This window comes from Mesocricetus auratus, unplaced genomic scaffold (assembly GCF_017639785.1).
Source record: "Mesocricetus auratus isolate SY011 unplaced genomic scaffold, BCM_Maur_2.0 Super-Scaffold_100007, whole genome shotgun sequence".
NCBI classification, from domain to species: domain Eukaryota; kingdom Metazoa; phylum Chordata; class Mammalia; order Rodentia; family Cricetidae; genus Mesocricetus; species Mesocricetus auratus.
In genome coordinates, this window is record NW_024429191.1 from 81,938,372 (window position 1) to 81,955,502 (window position 17,131).

General features: G+C 41.0%; 1 protein-coding gene across 6 annotated transcripts in view; it reads right to left on the minus strand.

The window, feature by feature from the left end:
• Kansl1 (KAT8 regulatory NSL complex subunit 1) overlaps nucleotides 1–17,131 on the minus strand; it is a 134,881-nt gene that overhangs the window by 105,714 nt on the left and 12,036 nt on the right. The window contains exon 1 of one of the 6 annotated variants that reach the window (XM_040749861.1): nucleotides 4,705–4,852. The exons of 4 other annotated variants lie outside the window; for them this stretch is intronic. The gene's annotated coding sequence lies outside the window, so the exon portion shown is untranslated. Of the gene's footprint in view, nucleotides 1–3,804; nucleotides 4,390–4,704; nucleotides 4,853–17,131 lie in introns of those variants that run through there. One more of the 6 variants, XM_040749860.1, reaches the window with a different exon arrangement.

Below are 17,131 nucleotides of genomic sequence, written 5' to 3' on the forward strand. Positions count from 1 at the left end.
ACGGAAACAAATCCCAGAGTATTATTTTCATTGCTTAGTTTTAAAAGACCTGTCTTTGTCTCCTTCCTCATTTTAAATAAGCTACCTTTCATTGGTTAGGCTGTTGTAGTCTCAGAGTCTGAGGAAGGATATTTTACATTAGTGTCCTTTCCTTGTTCACTTTATGGAATACAGTGCAGGTGTGTCAAATAAAATGGGCCCAACACCTGGACTGCTGTCTAGTGCAAAACACATTTGGATCATTGCCTTTACCCCCACCACCACAAAGACTTATTGTTTTTTTTTTTTTGGACTTTCTTTAAATCTACACTAAGAATAATTTTTTAATCTAAACATATTTATAGTTTCCAATCTAATAAGTTCCATACTAGCTTATAGACACTAAAATTTGTGCAAAACATCACTACCAGAGTGAAGTAATTCATCACACAAGGTAGAACTTTATTGGTACTTCCCAGTCCCCAAATTGTAAGCTCTAAACTCAGGTGGACAGCAACTAAAGACAATATGAATTAGGAAGTGCTGTAAAAAGAGGTCATCAACATTTCAAGGCTAACAGAAAAGATTGGAAGCAATATCTTGAGTATTATTTGTAGATTGAGGAAATAATTGTGAGTCATAGAACTAACCAGAGGATAACTGTTAGCTATTACTACCACATATTTTATCTACACTATTTCTTTCCATCCAGATCAAGGAATAGACAGGTCTTGGAACTGGAAGTAATATGTTTTTATATATGTATAATATATATAATGTACCCAATTTTTTCCCAGAAAGTCACTTTCATTTATATCCTAACTGCCTCACCAAAAGGGTGGTGGGAGAGATGATCCCTAGGCACCCCCCCCAAAGAAGCTGGATAGCAAAAATAAGGAATCCCATTTAAATCTAGAGCTTTCTATATACTGCATAGATTAAGGTTTTAAAGTGTTTTGAAAAATATTTTTTAAAATAAGGAAACAATTTCACTCACAACTACAACTACTCAATACTAAATTACCTTTGAAAACAGGCATCACCTACCACAAAAAAAAAAAAAAGCAGAGTATATTAAGCAGGTCATATCAAACATAGAAAACCTAAAATCTGTTCACTTTAAAAGCAATTAATGCCGGGCATGGTGGCACACATCTTTTTTGTCCCATCGATGTGGAGACAAAGGTAGGCGGATCTCTTTGAGTTAGAAGCCAGCCTGGTCTACAAAGTGAGTTCCAGGACAGCCAGGGCTACACAAAATAACCCTGTCTGGAAAAACAAAAACAAAAAAAAAAAAAAACAAGCACAATAAAATTCAGGGGTTATACTACAGAAACACTGATTATACTGTAGCATTACTAGAGATGAAAAGGTACAGGTAATTTTTGAAGGAGAAAAAATACAATATTCTTTTCTTCTCACGTTGATAAAAGTTCACAAGTAAATTAAACTGTTTTCTAGTTTCCAGAATTTTCCTCAAAAGGATAGTAAGTTATCAGAGAGTGTCCTGAAGATTTAACATTATAGTAAAGCATGAAAGATACTAATGTCTGAATAAGGAAAGATGCAGCAACCTAGTACTTCCAGATTCTTATAGGTGGAAAGACCAAAACTCCAATCTTGAAATCTATAATATGTAACTGATGACTCTTAATTGTGTACGGAAACAAATCATAAATATTTGCTTCACATATACTTAACTGTGTTAGTTATCAAAGATGCTCTTCACCACAATCAAGATGTTAAGAATTTATGTGTTTCTAAGTAGTTCGCACTTCAAAAATAAATTCAAACCACCTCAAGTTCTGAGACTGCTAACAAATCACACCAAATACTCTAAAGGTCAAAAGATCTGTACACTTTGTTGGCTAAACCTAGCGAAAATCTAATTCAGAATTCCATGACTAAGGACTGTTATCTCATACTTATAGAGTTTTTTTAAATAAACAAGGGATGAGCATTTTTTTACCTTGCCTTATTTTTAGAGCAACACATCGGACTGCACCTATCATATGACATGATGTAACTGTTAGCAAGGAAAATGGTTCAAACCATTGAAAACATACATGGCAGAAAAAAAAACAGATCAATCATACCCAGGAATCACATTTTATATTTATTTTGTAAGCTTAGTAACTTATCTAGAAAGAAAACATGTACTTTTTTGGATAATTAGAATTAATCCAATTACAGGGAAAACTGACATGACTAGATAGGCAACCAAGTAGCATGCTTCTAAAACTAGAATTACAAACAACTTCTCTATCAAAAATGCAACAGAGAAACACATCTAAAGTATCCACTGTTAGAAAAAAAACAATCCTAAATGGATAACACCTGCAGTTAATAGAAAATTTCTAAATTGGTGAGAGCATGCAAGACAAGGAACCAAGTACAGCCCATAGAAGAGGGGGAAGGGAAACACGCCCACTTTGTGCCTTTGTAAATACTGGTACTTTAAATAACCTTTAAAACAAAAACAAAAACGGGGGAAATACAAACTACAGACCATTCTAAGAAACAGAAGTCATTTTAATGTAACGATTTTCCTTACTTGAAAGTAGTTTTGAGAAGAAGTTCTGTAACTATATCATGATTATGCAAGGCAAGGATTATGTAATTTTATCGTTTATTTTAAAATGTTCTCCGAATGTATCAAAAAGAATCCCAAACCAACTAAAGCATTTTGATTTCTCCAATGAGCAGAACAACGCTTCCTTAGCTACAATTTAAAATATTAACATACACCCCCAAAACAAACAAACAAAAACCCCACGATGATTGCTAGCCACGTGACGAACGATATGGCAACACCAAGATTGTGAATGGAGGGGAGGGAAGCTAGGTTGGAGGACTAACGAGATTTCTCTTAACTTTGGAGACTACAGGATTCGGATCTCTCGATCCTTAAGGCACCAAATTCTAACCCCCAGGAGTTGTACAGCTAACACCCTCAAGTGCGGTTTTATTAATAGGTCACGGGAAAATGCTCCAGTGACCTCCAGGATAAAGGAGGAAAAAACAGGCGGAGGAAAGAGCAATTTAAAGTGGCGCCATCATGTCACCCCTTTTCCCCTAAGGCAATCAATAAGCAATAGTTAAGTAACGAGTTTCTCTAAAAATCCACATTGGGATTCCAACATTGGAAAACAAAAGGATTTCTAGGTAAAACATGGGAGCAGGATTGTTTACAATATGGAAAACAATTATAAACTATTTGCTGAGAATCAAAAGACCGTCAGCCGGAAAACAAGACCCCCCCAAAAAAGCAGTAAGACTCACTTAAAAGCAAATAAATGCCTCTTCCTCTTTAGTTGAAAAAAAAAAAAGTCTGCCTGAGACTAGATCCGAAAACGCAAATGACCTCAATATACAAGCAACAGAAATGTTAACAATCAGAGTTATGATACAAACCGTGAGACAGACATACAAGACGTGTTCGAGCAAAGAAAGGCCCTTTGCAGTCAAGAGAAGTTCAAGGGAAGAGCAAGAGTTTGTTTTTGGTCTTTTTTTTTTTCTTACGGAAATAAACCATGTTCTCCAGGCCGCCTTTTTAAATAGAACGCCAAAGGAAAGCCCGGCGAACGAGGCAGCAGCTGGTGGGGAAGGGCCCCCGCACACCCCCGCCCTTGGGGCGACTCCCAGCCCGGACCCGCAGCGGGGAAGCCCGAAGAGGCCATTTAAAGTTCCGGGGATTTTTCTTCCCCAGCCCTGCCTTTCTAGTTACAACTAACAAAGAGAGGGAGAAATGGGAGCCACAGGGAGAGCGAGGAGAAGGAGAAAGGGCAGCGGGAGGAGGAGGAGAGGAGCAGCAGCAGCACCTACCACGTGATGGAGGAGCGTAGCCCGGGCGGATTCGGCCCCACAAAATGGGCGCAGTTTGCAAACAGCCCCCCGGCCTGGGCGCCGAGGACCAGCGGGCGGAGGCGCGCGGCAGCAGCTCCGGCCCGGCCCGCCGCTCTCCTCCCCCCCGGCGCCCGGAGCCGCCCTGACTTTCCGGGCGGGGGGGCGAGGCGAGGGGGGAGGGGAAGGCGGCGGCGGGGAGCGGCCGCTTTTTCTTCTCTTTTGAGCCCTTTCTCCGGCCTTCCTCCGTTCCGGCGGGACCTGGGCACGGCCGGGGACCGCAGTCCCGGCGGGCGGGCGGGGGCAGAGGGTAAAGCCGCCCCCCCGCCCCGCACAAACAAGCGCCACCGTCTGCAGCCCGCGCCCGCACCCCAGCCGCCACCCCGGGCGCTTCTTCCCGGCCGGGGAGCGCACTTAGGCCGCCCCCCAAGCCGCCGCGGCGAGACGAGTCGGCTCCGCTACGGTGCTTGGTTCTCCCGCCGGCTCGGCGAGCGGTGGCGGTGGCGGCGGCGGCGCTGGGAAAATGGCGGCCGAGCTCCTTTTCCCTCCCCCCCTTTAATCTGAAGCGGAGGGAGAATGGAGCGAGCAAGCGAGCGGGCGAGTGCCGGGGACACGGGGAGGAGGGACAGCAGCGCCTCCGCCGGCTGCGGCTGCGGCGGGCCGCTCCGCCCCGGCGCGCCGCCAGGGGGCGCCCGCCGCGCCGCCCCCGCGGGCTGCCAGGAGGCGCGGCCGCCGCCGCCTCAGTCATGGCTCCTCGCTGCGGCCGCTGCTTCTGCACCTCTGTTTGCGGAAGCCGGAGCCGGCTGCCTGGTACGTGCGGCAGCAGCACGCGGCACTGCGGCAAGCGGCGCGGGGCCTTGCTCCGACCGAGGTGAGGCTAACCTGAGGCGCTGACGCCGTCACATTCCCTCCGCACTGGGGCTGACGGTGCCGCGCGCCGGTATGAGGGGAGGATGGACTGGCGCGGCAGAACGAGAGGACGTGAGCGAGGAACTGTGTGTACAGTGAACGAAGGAAGCTGCTGCCACACTACCCCATGGCCAACCGTGCTCTAAGCTAGGCAGGAAGCTCCCTGGCCAGTGACGCGGTCTCTGCCACCCGCCCTTTGTCCTACACCCTGCTCTGTACACTGCAGCACACGGCTGGCTGCTAGCCCTAGCGCCACGCTCTGCAGCCGCCAAACCAAAAAATAAGCAGCGGCCATTGCGCAGGCGCGAGCTAGCCGACTCCGGGCTAGCCCGGGCAGGGGCAGCTGGGAGCCAGAGGGGAAGTGATGGCCCACCAGCGCCGGGCCCGCTGGGAACTGTAGTTTTCGTTAAGAAGCCCGCATCTTGTTTTAGGTTTCGTGGTTTGCCAGATCCGCCAAGGCAAAAAGGCACTCATTACACAATGCTGTTTATGTTTCCTGTTACCAGCAAATTAGAGTTCACTGCCCCGCTAAAAACTTCAGCAATGAACAACAAAAACTAACTTGTCATGTTCCTACCAGCGTTGACTTAAAGTGGTGGCACCTTATTCCTCATGGCAACTAGTTTGTCAGCATGATATTGTTTCCTTCCTCCCAAATAAGATCTTAATGAAGGAACTTTTTCTAGATTTAAGAAACTTAATATAATGCAAAGTGCCACATTACACAAAGCACAAATCTACCACACTTTAAAGCTAAAGATGTCAAATGATCACTAGGACTCAAAAATCAAATAGCATAAAACTGGTTGCAACAGCTAAATCACAAACACAGCAGATGAGAACGGTAAAGTCTACCAAAAAGGAAGACGCAAATGCTCAATACTTTTTTGTGTGGTTCACCAAAACCAGTATCCGGTGTTATATGTCACTTCGGCGCCTTAAAAAAAAAGAAAGCAAAAAACAACAAAAAAAAAAACCTTCCTAACTTCCTATCATTACAGAACTGTTTGCCAGCCCACACAGTCACTAACTCACCATGCTTCCGTGAAACATCTGCATCTATATTTCTCTTGAGTTTCGATCTGTATTCTTTTTTTTTAATTACACTCAAGCATAATCTTGGTTCTCAAATATCAAAGGTAGCAGGCAGTATAGAGTCCTATAGTCAAATTACACAGGGATAAACTGACAGACATATACACAACTATATACATATATAATATAAACATCCACATAAATAATAATGCCACAGAAGATGCTTATACATAATTCCAGATGGCGAAAGAGAGCCGTAATCTGAAGATTATGGAATCCAAAGTAGAAGAGTGAAAATACCAAATAAGGCAAAGCTTTGTGCAATGTATACTTAAATATTAGTGAAAGAAACTCATAACAATATAATCTTGTTACTATCTGTCCCTCTTAGCTAGCCAGTCATGGCGTCGCACATCTTTCAGAACTAGAGAAGCAGAAGCAGGTGGATCTCTACACAGTTCGATGACAGCCTAGGCTGGGTACAGAGATCCTGTCTCAAAAAACAAACAAAAAAACCAACAACAACAAAAAACTTCACTGTCTAACTCAAGCATATTGGGACATGCCTATAATTCCAGCATTTAAGTGGGGGAAGGGAGGACAATCAGGTGTTCCAAGCCAACCTGAACCACAGGAGGTTATCCTGTCAAAAAGCAAAAGAGCAAAACAAAAACTAGGCCCCAATTTTATAAACAAGTGTATTCAAGGTGAGCAACTATGGACACAAGTCTTCAGAGAAATACATTTCTTTTTTTAAAAAACTTCCCCAGAGCCGGGCGTTGGTGGCGCACACCTTTAATCCCAGCACTCAGGAGGCAGAGGGAGGCAGATCTCTGTGAGTTCGAGACCAGCCTGGTCTACAGAGTGAGTTCCAGGACAGTCTCCAAAACAATACAGAGAAACCCTGTCTCGAAAAACAAAACAAAAAAAAAAAAAAAAAAAAAAAAAAAAAACTTCCCCAGAGACAACTAGGCATGATGACAACTCCTAAAATTCCATCAATTCTGAGCTAGAGGCACAAAGAGCAGTAATTCAAGGTCATCCCTGGCTACACATCTACACATGGAAGTTCAAGACCAGATGGAGTCATATGAAATCCAGTCTCAAAAACTAACAAGGGCCATATGACTGCTGGTACACAAGGTACACAGAGAAGGCACACAGCGCCTAGAAAGGGAGCCTCAAAAAATTCCCCTAGAAAAACAATGCATGATAAGGCTGATTAAAAACAAACAAGCTGGGGAAGTAGTGACGCGCACCTTTAGCCCAAGCACTCAGGAGGCAGAGGCAGGCGGATCTCTGGGAATTCTAGGTCAGTCTGGTCTACAGAGTGAATCCTAGTTCGGTCAGATTAAAAAAAAAAAAAAAAGGTCTAGGCAACTTCATGATTTAACTATGTTAGCAACCAAAACAGTGATATTCAAAAGGCTAACTCTGAAAGCACTTCTAAATCTAGAAATAAACCAGGAATAATTAATTCAAAGAGAATTAAAATTCAAGCCACCACAATGACACACCATAGTCTCAGCTATTCAGGAGTTTAATGAAGGAAAATTCTGAAGTTGATGCCATCCTGGGCCGGGAAGGGTGACTCCATCACTGGCAGAGTGCTCACCTAGCATGCACAGAATCCCAGCCAATCCCTGTCATTACATACTCCAGTCACTATAGCCCAAACCTGTAATCCCAACACTTGAATGGAGACAGGAGTTATCTTCTACTACACAGAGTTCAAGACCAGCATGGGATACATGAAACTGTCTAAATAAATCAATAAATAATTTTTCATAAGTCACTGCCAATTATAAAAATACAACAAAACATAAAATCTGCTGTGGTAGCATAAAAAACCTAAGTACTTTGGAAGATTACACAACTATTCCCTCCAATAGAAAGGTACGTCATTCCATCCTCAGACCCACCTCTGTTTCTGTGTTTGAGAAGCACATGTTATATATGTGAATACATATGGCTGTACTCCTAGGCTGTACTCCTCTATTGCTTCACACTTATTTCTTGAGACAGGGTCTTGGCTAGGCTAACTAGCCAGCAAATTCCTGCATCTACCTGTTTCTGACCCCAGACACACAGACAGTACATCACTTTTATTAGGGTGCTAGGTATTCAAACTTAGGACTTTGTGCTTATACAATAAGTATTTTATCCATTGAGCTACCTCCCCAGCCTAACCATTCTTTCTTAAGCCACTGACTTTGAGATTCTACCTATATATAAGAACATATATTGATGGAATAAAAAATGTCTAAAGCAAGCAGTTGGAGAGATGGCTCAGTGGTTAAGAGTACCAGCTGCTCTTCCAGAGGTTCTGAGTCCAATTCCTAGTACCCACATGGTGATTTACAAGCATCTATAATGGGATATGATGTCATCTTCTGTCTGATCTGTCCTGCAGGCATATATGTAACTAGAGCATTCATATACTAAATAAATAAATCTCAAAGACAGAAAAGAAGACAGGAAGATACAAAAAGGTTTGAAGCTATTGAATAAAAAGGAAAAAACTAGGTGTGGTTACAAAACTTCAATCCCAGCACTCCAGAGGCAGGCAGATCTCTTTGAGTCTGAGGCCAGCTTGGTCTACATATCGAGCTCCAGGATTATCCAGATCTATAATAGAGAGACTTTGTCTCAAGGGTAAAAAACAAAAGGAGCAAACTTGTTTGGGTGTTAATTTAAACAAATATTGTAATAAAATCAAAAGTACTTCTGAGAAAATAAACACAATTATGTAACAAAAGACAAAATTGTCATATATTCCAAAACAGAATTTTTTGTTCATTAATAATGATTAATTGGTTTTGCTCTCTGAGACAAGGTCTCCCCATGTAGGTCAGGCTAGCCTTGAGCTCATGAACAATCTTGCCATACTTGGCAGAGAAGACAGCAACAAGATTCTGGGAGCACTTGGAGAAGGAGGATAGAGGAACAACTAATTCAGACCATTCCTAGAGAGATGCACACTGCAAAACTCACACAAAAATCACACGTCCAGATGATGAAACCTGAGACATCTAACAAATCATCAAGGGTACAAAATTATCAGAGATGTTAAGTTACTGAGAACATGACTAGAATTCAGGAAATGCTAAAGTCCCGATCTTATCTCTGTCATTCATTTACTAAGAAATTCTATATAATTTCCTCAACAGTTTTTTTCATTTTTGAGTAAGACTGACAAAAACGAAAAATTCAGTATTATTTTCAACCATATTCCAAACCAATCCCTACAATCACATTAAGACATTAAGGCACAAATTCAACAAAATTATCCCAAATGAACTAATTTCAAGCACATAACAAAAACCGTAACAGCTAATTGAAACTAATTTCTGTGATTTAAAAAGAAAAAAAAAAAGAGGAAGGCCAAGCATGCTGGTGTTGTGTCTATAATCTCAGCTACTTGAGGTGAAGGTGGAAGGGTCTCAAGCATAGACCAGGCTCATCTACACAGCCAGACCCTAACACAGCTGTAGGATGCAACATTTGCTTCTGACCTCTGCAAAGCAATAAGCATACATATGCATATACACATATGCAAGCAAAACATATTTTACTAGGCAAGGCATCACATACCTGTAATCCTAGTACTGGGACAGTAAGATAGAAGGATCAAGAGTTGATGGACAGCCTGGGTTGTATAGTGACTGACTTTTGAGCCAGCCTATCACTAATAAAACTGTGCTAAAAGAAAAGGGGAGGGGGACAAAACACCTCACAATTCCTAGAATATCTATGACAGTACTATCAAAATAAGACCTTTTCCAGCTGAGCATGATGGCACACACTTTTAATCTAAGCACTTAGGAAGCAGAAGTAGACAGATCTCTTGTGAGTTCTAGGCCAGCCTGGTCTACATAGCAAGTTCCAGAACAGCCAGGGCATACAGTGTCCTTGGGCCGGGTGGTGGTGGCACACTTCTTTAGTCCCAACACTCGGGAGGCAGAAGCATACTAGTATTTAGTCCCACAGGATGAAGTTTTTAATAACAATAATACCACTATTCTTAATAATATATTTTGGGGGTGTTATTGAAGATTGAATATACTGTCTCAAACATGCTAAATACACAGTAGCTAACAACCATGCTATATTTTGTCACTAAAAATGGACAAACTTTTCCTTCATCCACAAATATTTATTAAGCTCCTGGGGGTGTGGGGTATGATTAGAAGCTACATGGTATATACACATAACATTAATTCTATCCAATGTTATTTAAAATGGGTTTAAAAAAAGGTCAAAACTAACAAGTGACAAAGATCAATTATTAAGTTGTTAGTAGGCTTATGCTTCCAAATCTCTCTCCTGGCACATGTTTTTGAAGACTGCCTGAATCATCACAAGAAGTCTAAAATTAGGTGATAACCAGACTGAGCAGCAATGCAAGTACCCCAAATAAAAGGGAGCCAAGGAAGCAACAGGGATCTAGTATGTTAGACTTGCACCTCTACCCTAAGGGTCTCAAAATAAACCAAAGGTCTACGAAGGGAAATTCTGTGACCTAATCTAGTCACAATTAAATGTGTGTTTGCTGTTGCGCCACAAGAAGTTTCTAGGTTTCTTCAGTCTGTAACAGTTTTAAACATTAGTTATACCTTTAACTATTTTTTCTTCATTGAATTATTAGGCAATTAGATACATCTTAAGTCATTATTACTGATATAACAACCTCATGATAAAATTATACAGATCAATATCATTTATGAGTTATAAAAATCCTCAATAAAGCAAAAATTAATCCAGAAACATGTAAAAAAGGATGACCTTTGCTAAATGTGGTTTTCTCCTAAGTAATTCAAGGTTAGTTTAACAGTTGAAAGTCTGTTGTAATACACAATGTTATTAGAGGACAAAACCACATAACAACAGTTGAGAGCACTGGCACGTGGAGGATAATAACCCTCTACAGCTCCAGTTCTAGGTGACCAACACCCTCTTCTGGTCTCCTTGGGCACTGCACACAAAGACACAGGACATATGGACATGCCAAACACCCACACAAATAAAAACAAATCTTAATTTAAAAAATCAAAATACCCATATGACTGACCATCTAAACAAAAAAAAAAGCACCTGGCAAAATCTAATAAAAATTACTTAACAAACTAGAAATTGAAGGAAACTTCCTCAACCCAATTAAATGGTATCTATGAAGAATTCACAGATAGGATTGGTGGGTTTTTTTGTTTTTGTTTTCAAGATTTGCTATGTAGCTTAGGCTGACCTTGAACTTGGAGTTATCCTCCTACTTCAGACTCTTCGTGCCAGGAATATAGATCCAAACTGCTATACACCAGACAGACAGACAGACAGACAGACAGACAGACAGACAGACAGACAGAGAGAGAGAGAGAGAGAGAGAGAGAGAGAGAGAGAGAGAGAGAGAGAGAGAGAGAGAGTACTTGGGAGGGTGGTTCAAGAATAAAACAAGTACGTACACTATTATTTAACTTCTAGTCAACATTGTACTAAAGGTTCTAGCATGTGCAAGTAGTCAAGAAAAAATAAAAACATCTGATAGAAAATAAAAAATAAGGCTACTTTTATTTGTAGAGATTATAATCTTGTATACAGAAAACCCTAGGGCTGGAGAGATGGCTCAGCAGTTAAGAGTACTGACTGTTCTTCCAGAGGACCCAGGTTCAATTCCCAGCACCCACATGGCAGCTCACACCTGTCTGTAACTTCAGTTCTAGGAGACCTGACACCCTCACACTTATATGCAGGCAAAACACCAAGGCACATAAAATAAATAAACTAAAAAGAAAAAATGGAAAAGAAACTCCTAAACAGAGCTGGGTGTGTACATGCCTGTAATCCCAGCACTTAGAGGTGGCAGCAGAAGGTCAGCTTCACTACTACATAGCAAGTCTGAGCCCAGCCTGGAATGCATGGGAGAGACTCTGTCTGAAGAAAGGAAACATCACAAACCCTAAGGAGAAATCACAAAGTACTGGCACTAATAAATCCAATAAGCCTGTATCAGGTCAATATACAAATTGCAATTTTATTTCCTTTTTGTTGTTATTGTTGTTCGTTTTTCGAGACAGGGTTTCTCTGTGTAGCCCTGGCTGTCCTGGAACTAGCTCTGAAGACCAGGCTGGCCTCGAACTCAGAGATACACTTGCCTCTGCTGGGATTAAAGGCATGTACCACCATACCTGGCAATAAATTTACGTTTTAAAAATTCATTTTATGGCCTGGCGCACGCCTTTAATCCCAGCACTTGGGAGGCAGAGGCAGGCAGATCTCTGAGTTCCAGGCCAGCCTGGTCTACAGAGCGAGTTCCAGGACAGCCTCCAAAAAAAAATACAGAGAAACCCTGTCTTGAAAAAAAAAAAACCAACAACAACAAAATCCAGGGCATAAAGATGCTCTCACTCTAAAGTATAAGCATCTAGGAGAGTGTGCTGAAAAGAGAACATGACCATCAGTCAACTCATTTCCAAGCCATTCTAATCATTTTATTTTTTCATCTGTGTATCAACTGCTTTTTCTGCATACAGTCTGATATAATTATGATTAGAACAAGTCACTGGAGTTTTGCAGTCACTAGACTGAGACAACGCTGGGCTAAATTTTAAGTTATATATCTATACCTGAAGTAGCCATGTGATTTTTATTGCTCTAAACGTCCTCATGTATAAGATGAAAAAAACTTTCTTCTCTCCATTTTTTTTGTTTTTAGTTTTTTTCCTCTTTCTTTTATGTGAATGAATGTTTTGCCTGCACAGATATATGTGTACCACAGGCACGCCTGGTGCCTGGTGAGGTCAGAAGAATTGTATCCCCTGGGAATGGAGTTACAGATGACTATGAGCCACCCTATGGTTGCTAGGAATCAAACCTGGGTCCTTTGCAAGAACAACAAAAGTCCAAAATCAAGGTTTCCTCTAACACTATAAAGTTTACTGACTTGAAAACATGAAAAGTACAATAATAATAGTCATAATAAAGTGAGGCTCAATATTCCACTTGTTTAACAGCACAAAATTCTGGAGAAATTATATATAAATTTTAAATATAACCAACATTTCTCCAAAAATATCAGAGTCCTCTAAGACATATATATAATAGACCTAGCTAATTTCTATGGGTTGTGCTCAGTAGTTAAAGCACTCAATATGCAAGTGTGAAGACCTAAATCCTAATCCCCAGAGGCCATAGTAAGTCAGGCACAATAGCACAATGCTCCTACCTTGAGATGGGAGGCAGAGTCAGGAAACTGACATATGTAGAACAATGGGGAGAGGGGAGGGAGAGGTGGGGAGGAGAGGAGAGAAGAGGAGGGGAGGGGAGGGGAGGGGAGGGGAGAGAGGGAGGGGAGAGGAGAGAGGGAGGGAGGGAGGGAGGGAGGGAGGGAGGGAGGGAGGGAGGGAGGGAGAGACCCTTGCCACAAACAAGGTAGATGGTAAAGACTGATGTCTAAAACTGTCCTCTGACCTCCACATGCATAATGGAATGTGCACACCTCATTCACATAATCATACACTCACCTGTGCACACATACAAAAAGAAATTGACACATATGATCACTAGAAATATAAAAACAAAATAATTGACAAAGTATATATGGAACACCTAAAAATGACTACCCAATTTTGAGAAAACATATCCCAACCTAGGCTTTAGTTATATAAATTATTTTTTTACTTAAAAAGATGTGCAATATAGCCGGGCGTTGGTGGCGCACGCCTTTAATCCCAGCACTCGGGAGGCAGAGGCAGGTGGATCTCTGTGAGTTCGAGACCAGCCTGGACTACCAAGTGAGTTCTAGGACAGCCTCCAAAGCCACAGAGAAACTCTGTCTCCCCTGTCTCGAAAAAACCAAAAAAAAAAAGATGTGCAATATAAAGCAGAGAGAGACTTCAAAATACTTCACAAAAAGCAAGAGATCTCAAAATTTAGGTGCTTAGACAAAAATCTTAAATTGCTAAGTATCACAATAAGGGATAGGGATAAGAGAGTCAGAAAAAAACTACTTTTCTCAAAGTAGAAAAAAAAAACTACAAATGAAGCAATAAAGACCATCACAGGTGTCCAGAAGCACTGAGACTTACGTAAGCAAACCGAACAGCTAGGAGTGATGCTTCAGGCCTGAAATCCCAACACTCAATAAATGATCAAGGCTAGCCTGGGATATATACTGAGTTGGGGGAGGGGAGGAGGAGGAGGAGGAAGAGGAAGAGGAAGAGGAAAAGGAGAAGAGGAAGAAGAGAGAAAATGCAAAGCTACTAAAAGATACACTGATCAAAGCAAAACTGCAGACATTTATTTACTTTAGTGTTTACTAAAGAAGATATAAGAAAACATTTCTAAATTCTTCTTTCAAATATACAATCACTGATAGTAAACCAAATTCATCATTAAACATGCAAGATACTTCAAAACCAATGTATCAAATATCAGACATATTAATTATAAGACTGTTCAGAAAAACATACTAGCTGGCAGTCACGTGGGAGAAATGACCTTCTGTAAGTCCCAGCAGGACGGAACTGGGATCTGTTTGTTTTAGCAGCATTTACCCAATCCCCAGTTCAACTCTTTGCATATTTAGCTACTCAATAAATACTTGCTGAACAAAAATGTCAACGTAACGCCCATCTATTCAAGAAATGACAAGTCTCTTACAGAGTTGGGATCAGAAACGTTAGCATGATTATTACATGAGATGGGATCAGAAAAATATTAGCAAGGAAAAGACACCCAAGCGGGGCGTTGGTGGCACATGCCTTTAATCCCAGTACTCGAAGGTAAAGGCAATCAGATCTCTGTGAGCTTGAGGCCAGCCTGGTCTACAAGAGCAGTTCCAAGACAGCCTCCAAAGCCACAGAGAAATCCTGTCTCAAAAAACCAAGAAAAAGAAAAGAAAAGACACCCTGGACACCCTGGCTCAAAAAAAAATGCTCTGAGAAGTAATTATGCAAATACTATTTATGTATGCCTTTTATGGGGAAACTGATAAAGTTCCAAATATACAGACTTTTTAAAAGAGAACTAAGCATAAAAATTATTTGCCACCCAAATGAAAAGAAATAAATGGAAGACTGATCCTGGGCAATATTTTAGCAAAGCTATAGTCAACATTTTAATAAATTACATGAAAAATATATAAGAAATGTCTTGTGTTGCAGATGGAAATAAAAATCTGAGTTGGAAAGGATTTCTAAGTAAGTATATCAAATAAGAAATATTTACAAAACCTAGGCTTTCTTTTCAGCAGACTGAATATTACAGCAAGCATGAATTCTGCCTAAAGTCTGCAATTGTGTCCAGCTGAAGAGAAACTGCTCCTGCTCTAGGCAGTTCCGGTGTAGACAAAATTACGAAATCCAGAGGAACAAACCAAGCTTTCTAATGATCTCACCTAACTAGCAAGGTAACGCTTACTCTGCTTTCATTGAAGAGCCTACTAAGAAAAGACAGACTATTATAGACAGAAAATAGCAAGTATGCCACTGAACCTATGGAATAAAATCTAAGTTATATTTAAAGAATTCATGTCTTCCGATCAAAAAGGCATTTTTGAATAATTGTAGAATTATTTACATTCTATAATAGATGCTCTATGCAAAAAGGGAAAGTAAAATTTTTAAGAAATCTATTCATAACGAAGAAAACGCCACAATCAGAACTTACTTTTCTATTCTACCAAATCACAGTTTAGCTGTATCTAAAACATAGTCTCAAGTTTTAATTTTTGTGGTTAGTATTTTAAGACAGAGTCTTGTTTTGTAGTCCAGGTTGCTCAAACTCAGGCCTCAAACTCAATCAGCACAAAAAAAAAGTGCTGGTATTTACAAGCATGTGCTACCTACACAACTCGAAAAAAATAGTAATAAAAGCTGCAGGCCAGCAAGTGGCCTAGCAGGTGAAGGGCTACTGCCAAGCCTTATGACGACCTCAACTCAATCCTGGGAACCCACATGGTAAAAAGAACTAATTCATGTAAGTTGTCCATTGATCTCCACACAGCTACATGGTATGTTTCTGTGATCTCATACATGTGCAAGCATACACAGAAAATAAATAAATGAACAAAAAATTTAATAGAAAAATAAAAGTGGGGTTGGGAATGTAGTTCAGCTGGCAGAGTGCTTCCGTAACACACATGAAGCATTGGAATCCATCCCCAGTACCATATAAACCATCCTATATTCCCAAAACTCACAAAGGAGAAGCAGGAGAATCCAGAAGTGAGTTGAAGGTAAGCCTGGACTATATCAAACCCCAGCCCGAAAATCGAATAAGTAAATACCAAGTGTGGTAGCATATACCTGTAATCTCAGAATTTGGAAGACCAAAGCAGGATAGACAGTTTGACTATAGACTACACTGCATAGCGAGACTCTCTCAAAAACATAACAAAGGAAAAGAGAAAGTAGTTCTAGGTGACTATTATAAATACAGTAGGAGAAATCAAGCATCAAAGATCCAGAGAAGGTTAAAGGAATGAATATTAAATTTAAAACCATGCATCTTCAACTGAGAAAACATGAAAGCCAAGGGGCAGTGTGATTTATTTTTAAAAGATAGAAAAATCCAAAGCTGGAGATATGGCTCAGTGATTAAGAGCACTGGTTGCTCCCGGAACCCACACTGGCATCTCATTATTGGCTGTAACTCCAGTCCCAGGGGGAACCAATGCTGGCCTGTATAGGCATGGTATAGAGACACACATACAAGCAAAATACCCCTACATAAAAAATTAAAATTAACCCATAGAACAATGTGAGGTGCACTCTCGCCCTGAACTCTTGGGGAAGGATCTAGGCCCTGCCCTATATGAAATGACAGACTATGGACACCCCCATGGAGGGCCTCACCCTCCCTGGGGGAATGAGGGGATAACGGGGGGGGGGTTGGGGGAGGGCACGGGAGGAGGGGAGGGAAAAGGAGAGAGACCTGGAACTGACTTGTGAAGCAACCTTGTTTCTTATCTAAATTTAAACTGGAAAATAAAAAAAAAGTCAAAAAAATTAAAATTAGCAGGGCAATTGTAGCACGTGCCTTTAATCCCAGTACTTGGGACGTACAGACAGGCGGATATCTGCATTTGAGGCCAGCCTGGTCTATAGAGTGAGTTCCTGGACAGCCAGGGCTACTCTGAGAAATCCTATCTCAAAAAAAAAGAAAGAAAAAAAAGAGAGAAAGAAAGAAAAATCCAATACTGGTAATTCTATTCAACCAAATTTTAACATATTAACCACTTAAGATCAAAAGTTAGACTGTGTCTTTCTCTAAAACAAAACAAAAACAAAAAAACCAGATGGTGGGCACACCACATCCTTCTTTTTTTGTTGTTGTTGTTTTTGTTTTGAGACAGGGTTTTTGGAGGCTG